The sequence below is a fragment of the Rhodnius prolixus genome, unplaced genomic scaffold (assembly GCF_049639745.1).
Source record: "Rhodnius prolixus isolate KJV_2025 unplaced genomic scaffold, Rpr scaffold_4, whole genome shotgun sequence".
NCBI lineage: Eukaryota > Metazoa > Arthropoda > Insecta > Hemiptera > Reduviidae > Rhodnius > Rhodnius prolixus.
Window position 1 is genome coordinate 44,124,815 of NW_027411614.1, and position 18,055 is coordinate 44,142,869.

At 33.2% G+C, this 18,055-nt stretch overlaps 1 protein-coding gene and 1 long non-coding RNA gene across 17 annotated transcripts in view; one reads left to right on the plus strand and one right to left on the minus strand.

The window, feature by feature from the left end:
• The window catches only part of LOC141456113 (retina and anterior neural fold homeobox protein 2-like), a 242,948-nt gene that overhangs the window by 54,750 nt on the left and 170,143 nt on the right, over positions 1–18,055 (minus strand). The gene's annotated exons all lie outside the window — the stretch shown is intronic.
• Positions 1–18,055, plus strand: part of LOC141456119 (uncharacterized) — a 222,593-nt gene that overhangs the window by 17,968 nt on the left and 186,570 nt on the right. For all 16 annotated transcript variants that reach the window (XR_012459593.1, XR_012459590.1, XR_012459592.1 and 13 more), the window contains exon 3: positions 17,655–17,722. This is a non-coding gene — a long non-coding RNA (uncharacterized lncRNA). The remainder of the gene's footprint in view (positions 1–17,654; positions 17,723–18,055) is intronic.

Genomic DNA, 18,055 nt, shown 5'->3' on the forward strand with positions numbered 1-18,055 from the left:
CAAATTCCCTTAAGATTATTGATGAAGCTTAAAATGATTACAAATGATTAGCTTTCGTAACAAAGTTTTAAGCTCATGAAACAAAATATAAATATATATTTGGAAGTAATGTATGTGGTTATAGACTAGACCCGCAAAGCTAAGATGTATTGCGGTACTAGTCTAAACCTTGGATTGTATTTAATGTTTAATATGAGTTTACAGTAAAGTATGTCAGGCGGTTAGAGGCTAGACCCGCAAAGCTAAGATGTATTGCGGTACTAGTCTAGACCTTGCATTTTATTTAATGGTTAATATGAGAACTTTACAGTAAAGTAAGTTTGCTAGTCGCCTCCGTCCACGACACCTAATTTGGTAGTTGGACATACTCGTAAAGCTTGCATGAAACAACAGGGGGCTTTACTTTACTTTTAATTTTTAATTAATAAGTGATTTATTAAATATAAAGACTTACTTATTACTGACAATTGTTGGTGTAGTCCTAACATAAATTGTAAACACTGACCACTTACCTGAAACAGATCAACCGGAAAAATATAGAAAACTTATTTACCAAATTGTAGAGAAAACTTAGCTCTATAACAGGTATAAATTGCAAGGTTTTAGTGATAATAGTTAATGAGGTATAGATGGTTAAATTTTGGTGGTTTTGAAAAAAAACGTTCAAATTTCAAACGTTTATATTTCTTTTCGTATTGTTCTGATTTCAATGAATTTTTTTACCGAATTTTAGAGTAATTTGAAACTAGTACGAATTGCAATGTTCTAGTGATAATAGGTAATGAGATATAGAGGGTTAAATTTTGGTGGTTTTTTCAAATTCGTTTAAATTTCAAACCTTTGTATCTCTCTTCATATTTATCAGATTTCAATGAATTCTTTACCGAATTGTAGAGAAAAGTTAGCTCTATAACTGACGTAAATTGCAATGTTGAGATTACAACGATTAGAAAGCAGTAAGGCAATATAAGTTTTATGATAGACGTATCATTCTACTTTTCATTTCATTAGCATGATACTTAGATCGCTTGATACGAATTAGATTAGATCGTAGGATTAGATTAGATTAGATTAGCAGGATTAGATCGTAGATGATTACTAAATGTGAAAATAGGCCTCAATTCTATTCCTCTATTTTGGCCAAACTTGGATCAAACATTTTTCTTCGAATCAAAAGCATGCATACGGTATGAGTGATATCACAAAAAAAAAGCATTCAGTACCGGAAGAGAGGACAGAGATATGAGAAAATTTTCTGAGGCTGGCAATTTAAAGGTGTTTTAAGCGAGAATGGGGGCTGTTTTCTCAAGGCAGAATATTCTCTACTTTTTGGGAATAAGGGAGCGAGAAGTACTCGGAAAACAAGACCACAAATACAATAAATAAATAAATAAGTACTCGGAAGGTATCTGATCAAAATTCAGCCTTAACGCGGCTCCCACAGAAGTTCTTCGCTGAACTTTTTCCAAAACCCTTTACAAACTTTTAAGTATTGTCCCTGCATGTTAAATTTAGAAGAAGAAGTAACGAACAGCGAGATTATCTATTACAAGCGACTTTGAGAAGGGCGTGAATAGATTTTCAGATAGTAGCTCGCAGTGATGGGAAGCCCAAAGCCTGCTCTTCATCTCATCTCCGTCCAGTTCATCTCAAGCTCTTGGTCCAGCCCACTGCAGCCTAGTTAGCTGTAATTGATCGTACACAAAAGCTTCTATTGAATAATCCCTTTATATTCCTCGGAGAGAACTTACAATAAGCATTAAAAGCAAATTAAATCGATTAGTGCTGCGGAAAAAAAAGGGGTGGACATATATGACTTGAGGGGAGGAATGACATTTCTTGTTTCTAATGATCACTTAGAACACCACTTCATAACGCATCATTTACCTTATTCAGAAATTAGATCTATTGAGTTTACAAAGTAGGCGACTAAATTGTTAACAATAGTGGCCACTTAACTGGAAGAGCGAAGGGATACGAGTACATAATAACAGGAGATAAACAGACATCTTTATCCAACTATCGGCAATGATCTAGATAAGCTGGCAGCTTAAGTTAATGGGTGCAAAAGCCGTTTTTGATACAGGCTGTACATTGGTAGGGAACAGTAACGACTACAGTAACAAAAAAAAAAAATGAAAGCACAATACAATGAACACATCTAAAGTGGGTCGTGTCTTTAAAAAAAATGCAACATATGTTGTTTAGCGAGAGGGTCTTACAATGGAGGCTCGAAATAATAATAGCAGTATCAAACTAACAGACACACACACACCAAGTCCAGCTTATACAAATGTTTCGAAATCTCCTCTATTTAGTAGGGGGTGATGAATACGACATAGGGGAGAGAGAAAGACTATGTGACATTGTGATCGACTGCATTTTTTGATCAGATTAATAGTCTTATAAAGACTTAACTTTGTTACATGAATAAAATTATTGCCTTTATTACAGAATTGCTTATTTTCTTGAATCTTTTTTTGGTCGGAAGGGGTTGTATTACCACCAATCATGGACTTTAGAGAGATCGTAGGGTCTAGCCACTTCTTAAGAGAGTATAGAAACTGACCTTTCAGAAATTCCCCATACCCTAACTTCACAGGAAATCAAAGTGTGTTTAACGTTCACGACTTGAAGCAATTTTTGTGTACGTAGTGACAGTGAATTGAATAGTTTTTTTGTTTAGTAATTAATCAAAGGGGAACTAAAAATGATATGAAATACACCACTTCCGCTTCATTCATTAAAAAAGTTAAAAAAATGAAGCCATGCCTACTTCTTTCAGGCTACCTGAAACGTCCTGCTACCTAATTAGATATCGAGGCGATTAGCGCTAACATACTTTGCTATAAATTTCTTATACTCGTATTAACCAGTTAAGCGTGTTTGACGTGTGTACACGTCAAACCAAATCTCTATTACGGTGCGTTCGATGTGTATACTCGTTGTGAAATATATAAAATTGCCATTAACTATAAAAACTCGAAATTTAAATAAACTAAAATAAGAATACTATTTGGTGAGATGTTTCCTTTATCTTACCAATAGAACTGAGGTGGGAGTCAGCCAAATGATGTTTGGTCTCCGCATTAGAGATTGGGAATTACGCACACAAATAGAAGTTCTCAATCCTTGTGCAATGCCCGTTTTTACCTTTTAGATAGAGGTTCAGACCTCAGTACGAGCATGATTTCATTTTGCACAGAATTCAAAGCTCTTTTCTTCTTCCTTGTAAAAGCTCTTGCGTCTCTAGCTAACTAGGGCAATGCATACGTGAAGCGGTGCAAGATTTTGAAAGAGCACAGAATGCTCTGTAATCTCAAGCCCCCTGGAAATTGCAGAAAAAGTCGCTTGCAGTGACTATTACGACTATTGTAAACTTTTGGTTGTTTTTCCCCCTGCGTTCGACGTGTATACACGTCATTGTCTGATTTTAATTCCGCACACTGTGAGGGGATTTTCAAAACTAAATTCCAGGTTTAACTGGTTAACCATTAAATAAAATCCAAGGCCTAGACTAGTACCGCAATACATCTTAGCTTTGCGGGTCTAGCCTATAACCGCCTAGCAAACATACTTTACTATAAAAGTTCTCATATTATTCTAGTATCGCAATACATCTTAGCTTTGCGGGTCTAGCCTATAACCGCCTAACAAACACACTTTACTATAAAAGTTCTCATATTATTCTAGTATCGCAATACATCTTAGCTTTGCGGGTCTAGCCTATAATCGCCTAACAAACTTACTTTACTATAAAAGTTCTCATATTATTCTAGTATCACAATACATCTTAGCTTTGCGGGTAACCGCTCGGCTACCGTATTGCTTTGTTTTAAAGACATTGGTGCTGCTCATTGCCTCTGAAGGTTCTCGTGAGCCAAAACCATTCAACATTGTTCTTAAAGAGACGGGGCTATTATTTCTTAGAAGAATAATTAATCGATAATCTCTAGGATCGATATAGGATTGATCTTAGAAACGAGAGTTCCCCAACATTTCATAAAAGTCTTAAATCTCGTTCGTTAGCTCTAGCTCTACCTGGTGACCATCGTTCTGTTGTTATCCTCTTTCATACTTATTGCATTGTACATTCCTTAGACACAAACTCATTTGATCTAGGAACTGCTATACCTTTAACAGAACATTCCTTGACCGCAATTTCCAAAGGTTAAAGAATGGTGGAATATAATTGGATAATTCCACGAACACTGTTTTACTTTTCACAAGGGGCTTAATAAATACTTTAAAATTATTAAGTTTTTTTGTTTTTTTAACCGTAATTAAAGTAACTATTTAGAGTAATTAATTTCTAACACCTTTAGACACATTCTTTAGACTGGGCACCCGTGAGAGGTGAATTTAAGCTCTATAGTTTCGTTTTAAGAGTTAATGCCGAGCTCATTAACTGTAATACTGATAAGCAATCAATAAGTAATTCAAATTTTGAATCGAAAGAAAATCGATTTAGCGGAAGTGCCTCAATCAAATTTGGTTGATTTTGGTTGATCATTACGTACTTTACGGTATCCGGAAGTCGTTAGAGTTTTTACCAGATTTGTGTTATAGTTACCATTTTAAAAGCAGTACAGAACTTTTAATAAAAATAAATATAAATATAAAATTAATTTTGTAGCTCTAGCTCTACCTGGTGACCATCGTTCTGTTGTTATCCTCTTTCATACTTATTGCATTGTACATTCCTTAGACACAAACTCATTTGATCTAGGAACTGCTATACCTTTAACAGAACATTCCTTGACCGCAATTTCCAAAGGTTAAAGACAATTTTTAATAAAATGTGGACACTTCGATAATCTGACACTGCTTTATTAATCAAAATTCTACCATTTGATTTCCAATTTTTTTTTTTGGATTAAGCTAAAAAAGATTTTGTCGTTACAAAGAGCCCATGGTAATGGTTTCTGGTAATTTAGTTTATTAGTACTGGAAGCCAGGAGAGAGGCGGAGAGCTTTGTTTCAATGATAATTGGCACGTGTATGTAATGACAAGAAAGCACGATAATCTATACAAAATATTTTTTCACTAAAAAAATGGAAAATTGTCGCACGAATGGTGGAATATAATTGGATAATTCCACGAACACTGTTTTACTTTTCACAAGGGGCTTAATAAATACTTTAAAATTATTAAGTTTTTTTGTTTTTTTAACCGTAATTAAAGTAACTATTTAGAGTAATTAATTTCTAACACCTTTAGACACATTCTTTAGACTGGGCACCCGTGAGAGGTGAATTTAAGCTTCACTCTATAGTTTCGTTTTAAGAGTTAATGCCGAGCTCATTAACTGTAATACTGATAAGCAATCAATAAGTAATTCAAATTTTGAATCGAAAGAAAATCGATTTAGCGGAAGTGCCTCAATCAAATTTGGTTGATTTTGGTTGATCATTACGTACTTTACGGTATCCGGAAGTCGTTAGAGTTTTTACCAGATTTGTGTTATAGTTACCATTTTAAAAGCAGTACAGAACTTTTAATAAAAATAAATATAAATATAAAATTAATTTTGAGTTCATGTGTGTAAATGTGCAGTACCCAAAACACAATAGAGCTACCTCTATTGGGGAACTTAAACAATATAAAAAAATTTATAATAATAATTCAGGTAGTAATAAAAATGAAATCTTTAAATTAACAATTTGTTATAATGGCAATAATTGAAGGGGATCGATACCGCGTAATAATGTGCATAGATTAAAATCAATTATGCATTCGTTATAAGAAAATACAATATTGCCTGTATTATTTAAAGCTTCTGGAATAAAATATACTTTTATAAATAATAATTAATCATATTAAATCTCATATATAATTATTGTGCAATGAAATTAGACATTAATTTTTGTGGCCTTGGGAAAGAAGTAAAAATGTTGCAAAGGGATCTTTGAAGAAGTAATTTCGGTTTTTATCTTCATTTCAATTTGAAATGTTAAGGCCAATAGTTTTTATTCATTTTTTGCCGCTACAACGTTGCAATAATGAATTCAATTATTCCAAACAATGTTTAGAGGGGGGAAATAATTTTTAGTATTGGCTTTTAAGAAGGAAGTATCGAGATCCGAAATTGGGTTTTCAGCTGACGTAAATGTTTTGACGTTCTTCGCATTTTTGAAGGGGGGGGGGAAATAAAATAATGGTACGTATGTGTGTTGGTACAACTATATTAACGGAAATCGATTTCTTGTTTTTTGAATGACGTTGCTCCCATTTACGTATTTTAGGAGTTTTCAGTTTTTTGCTTTTCTTCTGCAATAATAGTTTTCACTTATGTTTTCCTTCCAATTTTACGGCCAATTTTGGAGGAATTGTTAGAGCAAAAACTTTCAGTACCATTTAGGATCTCATCATCGCCTGCATAATATTAATATGAGTACGTAAGTGAAATTCCAAAGTAGGAATATCATATCAGGCGACCGGAAATGACTCTTAGTATAGAGATTTTCACGTTAAAATATTCTTTCTTGGCGAGCACAGGATCTTTATGCCAAATTGCATGAATGTCGTTCTTGTAGTAATCTAGATATAAAGATTAGTATATTACATGAATGTTATTTGACATTTATATAATAATGATAGTTATAGTAATATACAATAAATAAAAGAAGTAATAGCTTTATTATGCTGGTAGCTCTCAGATGGCCTTCAAAATTAAAAGAAAGAACTTTTAAAGTCAATTAAAAACAAAACTATTAATGATATAAGTTTTATAAGTAATTACTTATAGTTAATAATTTTTACAATTAGGTACATGTATACCTAATTGTTTTTATTAAATACCAACTATTGTACCGGCTTTTTATCGCCGTAGATAATCTAAGTTTTCAATTAAAACTTTAATTATAACAATATACTTTTTAATTTTACTTTTATTTTATAAGGTATTCATGTTTAATTTTTATTTTTTAGTCTTTTTTTTTGCATTATATTTGCTCTGAATTCTCAATCGCCTATTTTTTCAGGCGGGGCTTTATACATTCAACTACCAAATTAGGTGTCGTGGACGGAGGCGACTAACAAACATACTTTACTATAAATTTCTTTTATTAACCATTAAATAAAATTCAAGGCCTAAAAGACCGGGAATCGAACCTACTAAACCAACAATACATCTTAGCATTGCGGGTCTAGTCTCGTAACCGCTCGGCTACCGTGGCGCCTTGAATTCTCAATTGTTTTCATCCTATTTTATATGCTACTTACGATAGTACATAAAAAAAGAAGTGACTTCTAAATTTTTACGCTCATTATTTTCATAGTTTCCGGTATACCATTTGTCTTAATAGAAGAAAAAGGCACAAGTACTTCCGATTTGTTACTTAAAAATTTCAATCAAGTACAGCTGTTTCATTTTTACTTTGAAGAAGAGGAAGAAAAGCTCCTCTATTTGGCCGACAGCATTTTCGCTTTGCAAGATTACAAAGGAAACAGATCATGGTAAACTTCATTCATAAACTAACAAATAAATAAAATTATTCAAAATAACAAGAAACAAATTAGATAGAGATAGAGATAAAAAAAAAATAATAATAATTTGACTCAGCTTTAATTAACATATTTATTACATTGTGGAGATGATTCCATTTTTGGTTATTTAAATGATGATTACACCACGATGATTTATTTCGGTCACGAAGGCTACTGCTGGTGATGATGCTGGTTAATTAGGTATTCCCCCCGCGTTGTATTTAATGTAATTAGTAGATAACCTCAATGCAGAAATACATCAACGAGTATTTAGTTAAATATATATATATATATGCGTGTGTGTGTGTGTGTGAATGTAGTTTTAATTATTTTTAATTAATTAATTTCCTTTTTTATTAATTTATATCCGGTTTTCATTGATGAGTGCCGTTTCCTTCTTAGTTCGCTAATAAGATTCTGATCTTCATATTACCAATCTAATTTGCATATTTACGTATATTGTATAATTATATTGAGAAAATGCAACTGATTAGCCGAAAATATTGGAACAACTTCTGAAACTGGTGTTTCATTGAACTGAGAGGAAATAACTTTTTAAAGATTACTGCTCTCGTTTGGGGTGTATGATGTTGGATGATGGTGTTATCTATGGATGTCACATGGTATGAATGTTATCAGTGTTGTTTAATTATCGATTTTTATCGATCTTCATTGACCACTTTGTCCTTTTGTATAGTGATCCAAGAAGCAGGAAGTGCTAAAAGGTCTCATCCTGTCTTTGTTCTCGCTACCTGACTTTGCCCTTCTGCACCGTTGCACTATCCTTTTCCATACTTTTAAACTCTATAGAATTTCATCTATTTCCCCCCCCCCCCCCCAGATATTATAGCGAGAAATAGACTAGATTTCACCAATAAACTGCATAATCTCGTCGCACATATGTGGGTTTATAAACTTTATTTCAAAAATGCTCTCCCAATGATATGTTTCCTTGACAGCACTATTTTTGAGGAACAGTTCGGGGATAAGCCTCAACCTCACCTACAAGGTTCATCCGGTCTAAATGAGTAACCTCTATTGCCTTTGTTAAGGTGAAAAGTTCAACTTAAATTTGTGGCTTTTTTAGTGAATCTTTCTCTTTCTAAATGGTTGAAAGAAAATTCGATCACGTAAATTGCAATCGAGCAGGAACTTTCAGAGATGATAACATCATTGAATGAGGCAGGTAAAGAGGCTGGTCTTACGATCAATGAAGGAAAAACTGTGCTAATGACAAATAGTAATAACGCTGGTACCATTCTCCTGGAAGGCAAGAGACTGAGGTGGGTCGAAAGCACTGTGTATCTTGGGCAGCTCCTCTCATTTCACAATGGCACCTTAAAAGAAGTAAACCGTCGCATTAGTATAGCTTGGAAGAAATACTGGTCTCTCAAATTTGTTTTTAAAAGTGCTATGAGAACAGAATTGAAGTCCCGAGTTTTTGATTCTTGTATTCTTCCATGCTTGTTGTATGGTGCACAGGTGTGGGCCACGTCGGGAAAAATTCAAAACAGGCTTAAGGTGACTCAGCGCTCAATGGAAAGAAGTATGCTTAATATTACGAGAAAAGACAGAATTAAAAATGAACTTATAAGGGAAAAAACTCGAGTGTCTGATGTGGTGGAAGCGGCGTTGAAGATAAAGTGGAAATGGGCTGGGCATGTGGCAAGGATGAAGGAAGATAGATGAATGGATTCCTTTGGATAGCATTCGGAGAAAAGGTAGACCGCTCTCGAGATGGAAGGATGCTGTAACGGGACTCTGTGGAACATTGTGGCAAAGAAGTGCCCAAAACAAGAAGGGATGGCAAAATCTAGGAGAGGCCTTTGCCCTCAGATGGGCCTAGTTACCAGATTTCAATTTGTATAGAAAAGTATATGTGTATAGAAAAGTGTATGTGTATAGAAAGGTATATATTTGTATAGAAGTCACATTTTATTTTATTTTATTACGTAATTTTCAATCAAACCTTTTCTTTGTACTTCTTGTATATATTATTTGTATTTTTTCTGGGAACAATAAAGGCTATTATTATTATTATTATTAAATTGCAATCACGTGCCAAACATGTAATTTTGGGACTTTATTAAAATTAGCTTTTCTCTAAAAAAAATCTCGTCATTTCCGGATAATTTACGGCTTATTAGTTAAAAAAATTAATTATTTCTAAAAATTCGAAATTTTACGAAAAACGTTCTACAGAATCTCGTTAATTGGAGCAAAAACTAATTTATGTTATTTATTTATTTATTTTTCATGACGTTAATTTCAGAAAATAAAATAATTGTTGTTAATTACAATAGTTTGGTGAGAATTTGATTTATATTTAAAGTTATTTAACGAACTAATATACACCAATTATCTTATGTTTTGGCATTTATTGAATTGTGTTTTTTATTTTTTTTTTTGTTAATTTAAAATTATATTTGTTGGATACAGTTGTTAGGGTAATTCATCCATTTCTCTTTAATTTACTACAATTATCTTCAATTTTGTTTTATTTTTTATATAAATTATAATATTAATCTAATTAATTCCACTTGTCTAAAATATTCTATAATATTAAACTATTAAAATTCGATTAATTGACTTGATTATAGGTTTTTTAATCGAAATATTGCTTCGATTTGAAATATTAAAAACCGTTTAAGGTCTGATGAAATAATAAAATATTATTTTAAACTTTTATATATAATACTCTATTCTGATCATTACAGTAATCTGTACTTTGTATAATTTTACTCTAATTTTATGGTGCTATTTTTCATTTTTATTTTTTTTATTTCCGGCACTTTAATCATAATATTTTATAGTATTTTTAATTCGATGAGTTTTTTTTTTTTAAAAAAAACAACACGAACTCTGATGGCTTAGTCTTGTTTTCAAGTTCTTGAAAATGACTGAAAAATATAATATTTTATGATTATGAGCATTAGTTCCAAAACTAGGGACACCAGCGCGAAAAAAAAAATGGTAGGTGTTGATAGATCTTCGGGGTGACTAGTGGTAGGTGTCAGAATCGATTAACCGGAAGATCGATTTTACAGAACAGTTTTCTGAGTTTGTTTGTTTTTTCAACTAACTTTTCGAAAATAGCTTAATCGAGAATCATTAAATTTGGAATAGATGTTTGGAAAAACATACTTTTTCGCCACTTTTAGCGACTCTGCGAGGTATCCCAGTCTTATACACCAAATTTGACTGGCAATGACACCCTCTATATTTTCATCTAGGCGTTACAAGTAGGCAACAATTTGAGTTTAGTACACCGCACTAGGCGCCACGGTAGCCGAGCGGTTAGAGGCGAGACCTGTAAAGCTAATATGTACTCGTATTGTTGGTTTAGTGGGTTCGATTACCCGGTCTTAGGCCTTGCATTTTATTTAAATGGTTAATAAAAGAAATTTACAGTAAAGTATGTTTACTAGTCGCCTCCGTCTACGACACCTAATTGGTAGTTGGACGTTAAGCCCCGCCTGAAAAAATAGGCGATTACTTTACTTTACTTTTTGGTGGTAGGTACTTCAGAAGCGTGGTGCCTACGAAGTTTAGTCTCAGTTAGCTTAGATATCTCACTGAAAACAAACTTTTCACATTTTTTCTTTATAGATTTTTTTTAACTTAGCTGGAACGATTTCCTTTTAATTATATACTACACTAATTTGGGTAGCTGCATTTTCCCCCTAGGAAATCCTCTTCAAGGGGCTCTTCTTAGAGTAGGCTTCACTTCAGAATACCATTTCACGATAATGTACTGTAACTATGTCCATATGTAGAAAGGTGGAAAGGAAAATGTTTGGCTGTTGGTTGAAAAGAAAATACCTAGACCAAAAGTACCACCATTATTGGTATGATTTCTCTTTCTTCACTGTAGTAACAGAGTTTTTCAATTTTCATGAGAAAATGTCGATCTTGAGTTACGCTGAGTACAAAAAACAAAACTGTTTTTCACAAAAATAGCCTCTTTGTGCGTGTGTTTGTCAGTCTGTATTTAGTTTAACTCAAAAAAGAAAACTTATAGGAAGTTCAAATTTAATATTTCGATTTTTCCCCCAATTAAAATTAAGTTTTCCGGTTTAATAAAATTACATTAATACTCAACAAAGAGACATGTAGTACGTAAATAAGAAATCTGAAGCCATCAAATTAAAAAAGAGGAAATAACTCTGGGCTATTTAAATTCTATACTTAATTAATCTAAATTGCATCATGACAATTTCCACCGTAATTTCAATTAATAGCAGTTTTTAATTAATGTAACCAATTAAAATATTAATTATTTATCTAGAAAATCAAATAAAACGATCATTTCTCTCCATTATTCTAAAATGAAGAATTAATTGCGTCTATTCCGTAATGAATAAATTGTAAGTAGAATAAAAAAGAGAATAAATTGAATGAAGAAATCTAATCTTTAATGATAAGTTTCCAACTGAACTTCTTATATTATCTTGATTATAAATAATTTATTTGAAATTAACTAGTTAAGGGTGGAATTTAGTTTAAAAAATCCCCTCACGCAGTGTGTGGAATTAAAATCAGACAATGACGTGTATACACGTCGAACGCAGGGGGAAAAACAACCAAAAGTTTACAATAGTCGTAATAGTCACTGCAAGCGACTTTTTCTGCAATTTCCAGGGGGCTTGAGAATGCTCTGTCTGTGCTCTTTCAAAAATCTTTCACCGCCTCACGTATGCATTGCTCCAGTTAACTAAGGGACGCAAGAACTTTTACAAGGAAGAAAAGTGCTTTGAATTCCTTTGCAAAATGAAATCATGCTCGTACTGAGGTCTGAACCTCTATCTAAGGTAAAAACGGCATTGCACAAGGGTTGAGAGCTTCTATTTATGTGCGTAATTCCCCAATCTCTAATGCGGAGACCAAACATGTACCAACCACTTATCATTTGGCTGACTCCCACCGCAGTTCTATTGGTTAAGATAAAGGAAACATCCCACCTAATAATATTCTTATTGTATTTTATTAAAATTTCGAGTTTTTTTTATAGTTAATGGCAATTTTTTAATTTTCACGAGTATACACGTCAAACACACTTAACAGGTTAATTAATTTATTGCTTGAGTTTAACTCTCTATTAATGGTCGGAAGTAATGGAGTTTAAGTGCCGGGAAACTTTTGGAAATGTGGAAATGCTTACGCTGAGTGAATGAACTGGTTTGGCCAGTTTTAAGATCAGCTGAGGGAGATAAAATGGAAAACGATAATTCTGGAGATTGTTCTTAGCTTAGACGGCTTAACATCTCTTTACGCGAGATGAATGGAAAGCACGTGGAAGCTGAGAGGGTAATCTTACAAAAGATATAAGCTTTGAAGGGAGTTTTTTCTTAAAAAATTTCTTTGTGGCCTTCTATTATCCACAATTGTTCATTTATTAATATAAATATTATCTAAAGTTAATAGAAAAAAGTTAAGCTAGCCCAGGTGATGTATTTTAAGCAAAAGAAACGGTACAAAACAAAAAAAGTCAATTTATCCCCAGCGTGCACACAAATTAGCATGTGCGGATTTCAATTAAAGGAGACAGACCTTGAGCAATATAATTACACATTAGCGAGATGTTCACTGTCTCTGTCTAGCGCCACTCACTCTAACATTTATTGTGTTCAGCGGACTAGTGTGTGAGTGTGTAGTTGGTTAATAACGTACCCAAAAAACCATTGCCTCTAAATGTCTTTTCATCTTTCTCTCATAATAAAATACTCTTCAATTTCAATTTCAATGAAAATATATTCTCTCATTCTCTTTCTCATCCTAATTGCCGTAATAATAATTAAACAAGGATATTTATTAAAACCGCTAAATAGCACTTCACAAAATATCATAGAAATGTCTTGACTAACTCCTAGAAAAATCTAATTAATTCTTTAATTATAAAAATTACCATTAAATATAAATTGATTTAATTTACATTTATTTTATTTTATAAAATTCTTCAAGTATTTATTCAGCAATTTAATGCGCACTTTCTGTGACTTCCGGTAAAGAGATCGTGTTCAATTTTCGAAATAAAACCGGCAATACGTGCTTAGAGTTAGTTACCTGTGTACATATTGACGGATTTCGAAAAAGTAATACAACACAACAAATAATCGCAGATAACTCAAACTTGATACTCAGTTTTGGTTCTTCCGTTTCAGCCAAAATCTGTTAATCAGAAGTAGGTCTCTTAGTCTAAGTAGTTCTTCTTAGTCTTTATTCTTCTTTTACCACTATAGCGGTGTCCAAGGCCTTGCTGAGCTTCCTCCCGTGCCCATCTCTCACCTTCTTCTCCAGTCCCAACCTCTTTCCTAGGAAACTCTATTGAACATCCTGTTCCTAAATTCTCCTTTGGTCTTCCTCTCTTCCTGGAACCTTTTGTTGAACCTTTTTGAGTTTTTTTTTTTTAAACGCCTCAAATGATTTAATCTCCGTGAACTGTTCACCCACCTGAAACCTATTTCTTTTATTTGGAACGTTTTTCCCGGGGGAAAAAATGGGTTTTTTCTCGTAAGGTTCTTAGAAAACCACAAGTTTAAACAACCCTTTGAAGTGCGATTTCAAAACAAGATACAGATTTTCACAGCTGTAGAATATCAAATAAAAAAATATAAAATCATTGCTAGTGCTTTTTAATTCAAAAGAAAATCGATTTTTTTTTTCGATTTCTTAGCCTGAAACTCTTTTTTCCCCGAAATTACGTTTTCACCGGAAGTATCAGTTTTGAGGCTGAAATTAACTTGAGCAGATAGAGTCAAACTATTTTCAATTTTAGTATCGATCTATTCGATTGAATGATTGAATCATTAGTATGTGCTTGAAAAACATAATTTTTTTGTAAAAGTCAAATAAATAATAATTAATTTAAAATCAAACTTCTAACGTTACGAAATCAAAATTTATAGTATTTACTCTTAGACGGAAAATCCTATCTCCCATCATCTTGAACCAAACTCCTATACCAACTGTGGACAAAGTACGCTACCTTGGACTGCACCTAGACAAACGGTTGACATGGAATCCCCCATACTAGACTAAAAAGACAAGAAACTAACCAACGCTACAAAACTTCTCGCCAGACTACTTGACAAACGTTCGAAACTTAACCTACATAACAAAAGACTCTTATACCTTCTGTTACTGCGACCTATTTGGTCATACGGCCCATCGAAGTATGGGGATCGACTAAGCGTTCCAACTCACTACGCCTCCAGGCATTACAGTCAAAAATACTTCGAAAACTTCTTAACGCTCCGTTCTATGTATCTAACCTCACACTATCCATAATGATCTCAAAATGACCCTTTCATTACAGATCTTGCTAACACTCATTTTATCAAATTCATCATTCCTCTACAGCAGCTCATCCTAACCCTCTCATAGAACACCTATCTTCCTCCCACATTACCAGGTAATCCTCTAAGGAGATTGTAGAGAAGATGGCCTCGTGATCTACTCTCATCGTGAGAGCAGTATAGCAAAGCACGTTACTGGAGTGTCACCACTGGGTGCCTTCTCCACTCATGATATTTTTTAATTTTTTTGCTACCAGGTACCATGTTTGCTTGTTGCAACAACCGTTGCAGTGGTAAATTCCAATAAAGGATTAAAAAAAAAAAATATCAAACTTCAAACTATGTCTAATTTTTTTTCACAATATTAAATTATTATCTCCTTGTTTATTTTGACATCAGGCTTGCTTTCTTTCTGTCCTCTTCGTCATTTCTTTCCTTTTTTATCCCTAATGAGCTTACTACATCCGCGGTACAGGTTAATTAATAAACAAGGTAGGATGGACAGCGCGGCCTTCTAATGACCCATCATTATGACTCTCTCGGAGGACATAATTTATCAGTCTTCATCAGGGTCTTCTGTTCATCAAAAGAATTTTTCTTTTTCTTCTACTCAAATAAATAATTTTTTCACATTTTAAAATACTTAAGGTTATTTTTTATGTTAAAATTAATATTTCATTTTTTAATTATTTTTCTTTATCTTTTTAATGTGTTCATTTCGATCACATTTAGAAAAATATCATCCAGCTTATTGGCTTTTCTGCAAATTTAAACAAATTCGATCGTTACTTAACTTTCATAAAAGCTCTCCTCTTAAGAGGAAGTCGTGTAATTGCGTAGACAGTAAGGCGGAAAATCGCAGAAAATTCACATTTGATGATGAGGACAATTCGAGCCCATAATCTCCGCGGGGGAAATCCAATACGCTTTAGATATCTCCTTATTATATACGGGTATATACGGAGGAATGGTCGAAACTTTGGGTGGTGATGAAGTCTAAAGTTTTTGGAAAAAATTAGAAACTTGCTATTTCTTATGTTTGGGCCACAAAATGAAACACTTAATATAATTATTTAGGAATACACATTAGCTTATTTAAAAGGAAATTTAACCTTCTTTCTAATGAGCTTATAGAAATCGCTTTAGCTTTAGTAGTTTGAGAAATATAGACAACTGTTTGCTAAAAAAGTAGTAATACCTTGACAAAACATAAAATTAAAAATATCTATAAAACGGAGCAGAATCAAGCCATAGTTTATATAGATTTTTTTGATGCAAATGATGTCCAGAATCATCTCCCGAAGTTTCGACCATTCCTCCATGTACCTTCTCCATGGATATTATGTTATTTTCTACAAAAAAAAAAAAGAAGCCCAATCCTGAAAGTTTGTTATCTTACAAAGTTTTTCAACCAGAATTTGTCACAATATGTTAATGAACTCCTTTTTTGTTGTTGGTAAATATTAAGGAAATAGCTGTTAATAGAACAGCAGGATGTACGATATGTACGATATGTAACTGTATTTAACGAATAAAAGCAACCTTCCTTACACGCATGACCTGTACAGATCGCACAAATAGGGGATTGGCTTTTTTTTCTCAGTTAAGTTAGAGCTAATGTCTTATTTGATGGTTATGAAAGATGTACTTCCGGTGTAAGAGTTTAATTTATTTATTTTGGTTTTGTACTTTTTGGCCAGTCTACGGTGAAATAAATTGTTTTGACAAAGTATAAATAAATTTTGTAGAACCTTTTTTTGTTAGAATATAAAGTAACACAATCAGACAAAAAGGAGACGTTCAAACTAATTAAATAATGCAAATCTGTGAATATTTATTCCGTGTAAAATCAGCAAGTGTGACCATTCTGTTCTCCCTCTAGCACTCTCTCTCTCACTCCGTTTTAGAGTTGTTATCAGCCAGTGCCTGCTATATCTGTCCATTAGCAACTTCCTTGAGTAAAAGTGCATTATATACCTACTTGTAATGTATGGCTAATAAAATGGAATTTGTTCGTTTGGTATTTTTTTTAGTTTGTTTGTTAGAAATTAAAAATCTAACGTAACATTTCAATCTGTTTCCTATATTACCACCTGTAATATATGCTTGAATTTTATTTTTATTTTTTGGTCCGCTCCTTGGCAAGAATTTGACCAATGTTCAATCAAAAATAGTGAATTTTGCGTGAACTATGTCCTAGCCTCCTAGAGGCCAACTTCTGCAGTTAAAGAATTGAAGATTGCTGCTCACTTAAATACCAATCCCAATCGATCTTCAGTCTACCTATCTTTGCCCAATACTTTATGGCGTTAAGGACATGACTCTCTTAAGGGTAGCGCTCTCCATAAATTTGAAGGCCTGTCCTGCCTAATACAGCAGTTCTAACATCTTGACAACACGTTTTACACTTTCTTTTTTTTTTTGTTTCTACCACTCTCGCAGTTCTTCATGATTTTGTCACGACCGTCTTCGTAGATTGATTCATACTTCGCTTTTATACTGCGGGAATACTTAGTTCTAGCAAGTAGAGAGTTCTCCTACCAGTCATATCAAGCGATCGGCACAATTAGCCTCTTTTGGCTGCAGCATCTTGGGAACAGGATCTTCCCGTTCTAATCTGCTCTTTATCACGACTTCTTGTATATCTTGATTCGTCAGACACTGACCTGATTCCATAGTGCAATCTGCAACCAGCTGAATCCTCACCCCCCCCCCACCAGGTGTGAGTTGCCATAAGAACAAATAAATAATGAAATAGATAAAGTGAATATTTGATTACACTAAATAAATAACCAAATAATAAGAATTTACTAAACAAATTGTTAAAACCACAATAAGAGATGAAATCTATCAGTCGATTACTTTTGCAGATACCGCAAGCTGTGAGTGTACATGACCACAACAATGTGCGCTGCAAAACAACATTTCATTGCTCAAGGTAAATTAAATTATACAGATTCCTTTTTCCAATTTGTTCTTTTTATTCACTTTTTTTCTTTTGTCTAATTTATTCTTACCTTTGTTTTACTCCTCACAGAACAGGAAATATTACGTATTTTTCAAAATTACGCTTACTATCTAAAGTAAATGTACTCATGGAAAGTTATTTATTATTTTTTCTGGTTTTTACAAAGCACTGCTTTCATGATCTGTTGTCTATTAAGTCCCTACAGCTCTTCCTCCAGTCCAAGATGTCTAAGAAAGCATAGATTCTGAGTTTCCATTAGTGTTGATCAGTTGAGGTTCGAGCTGAAGGCTCAACCGAGTCGAG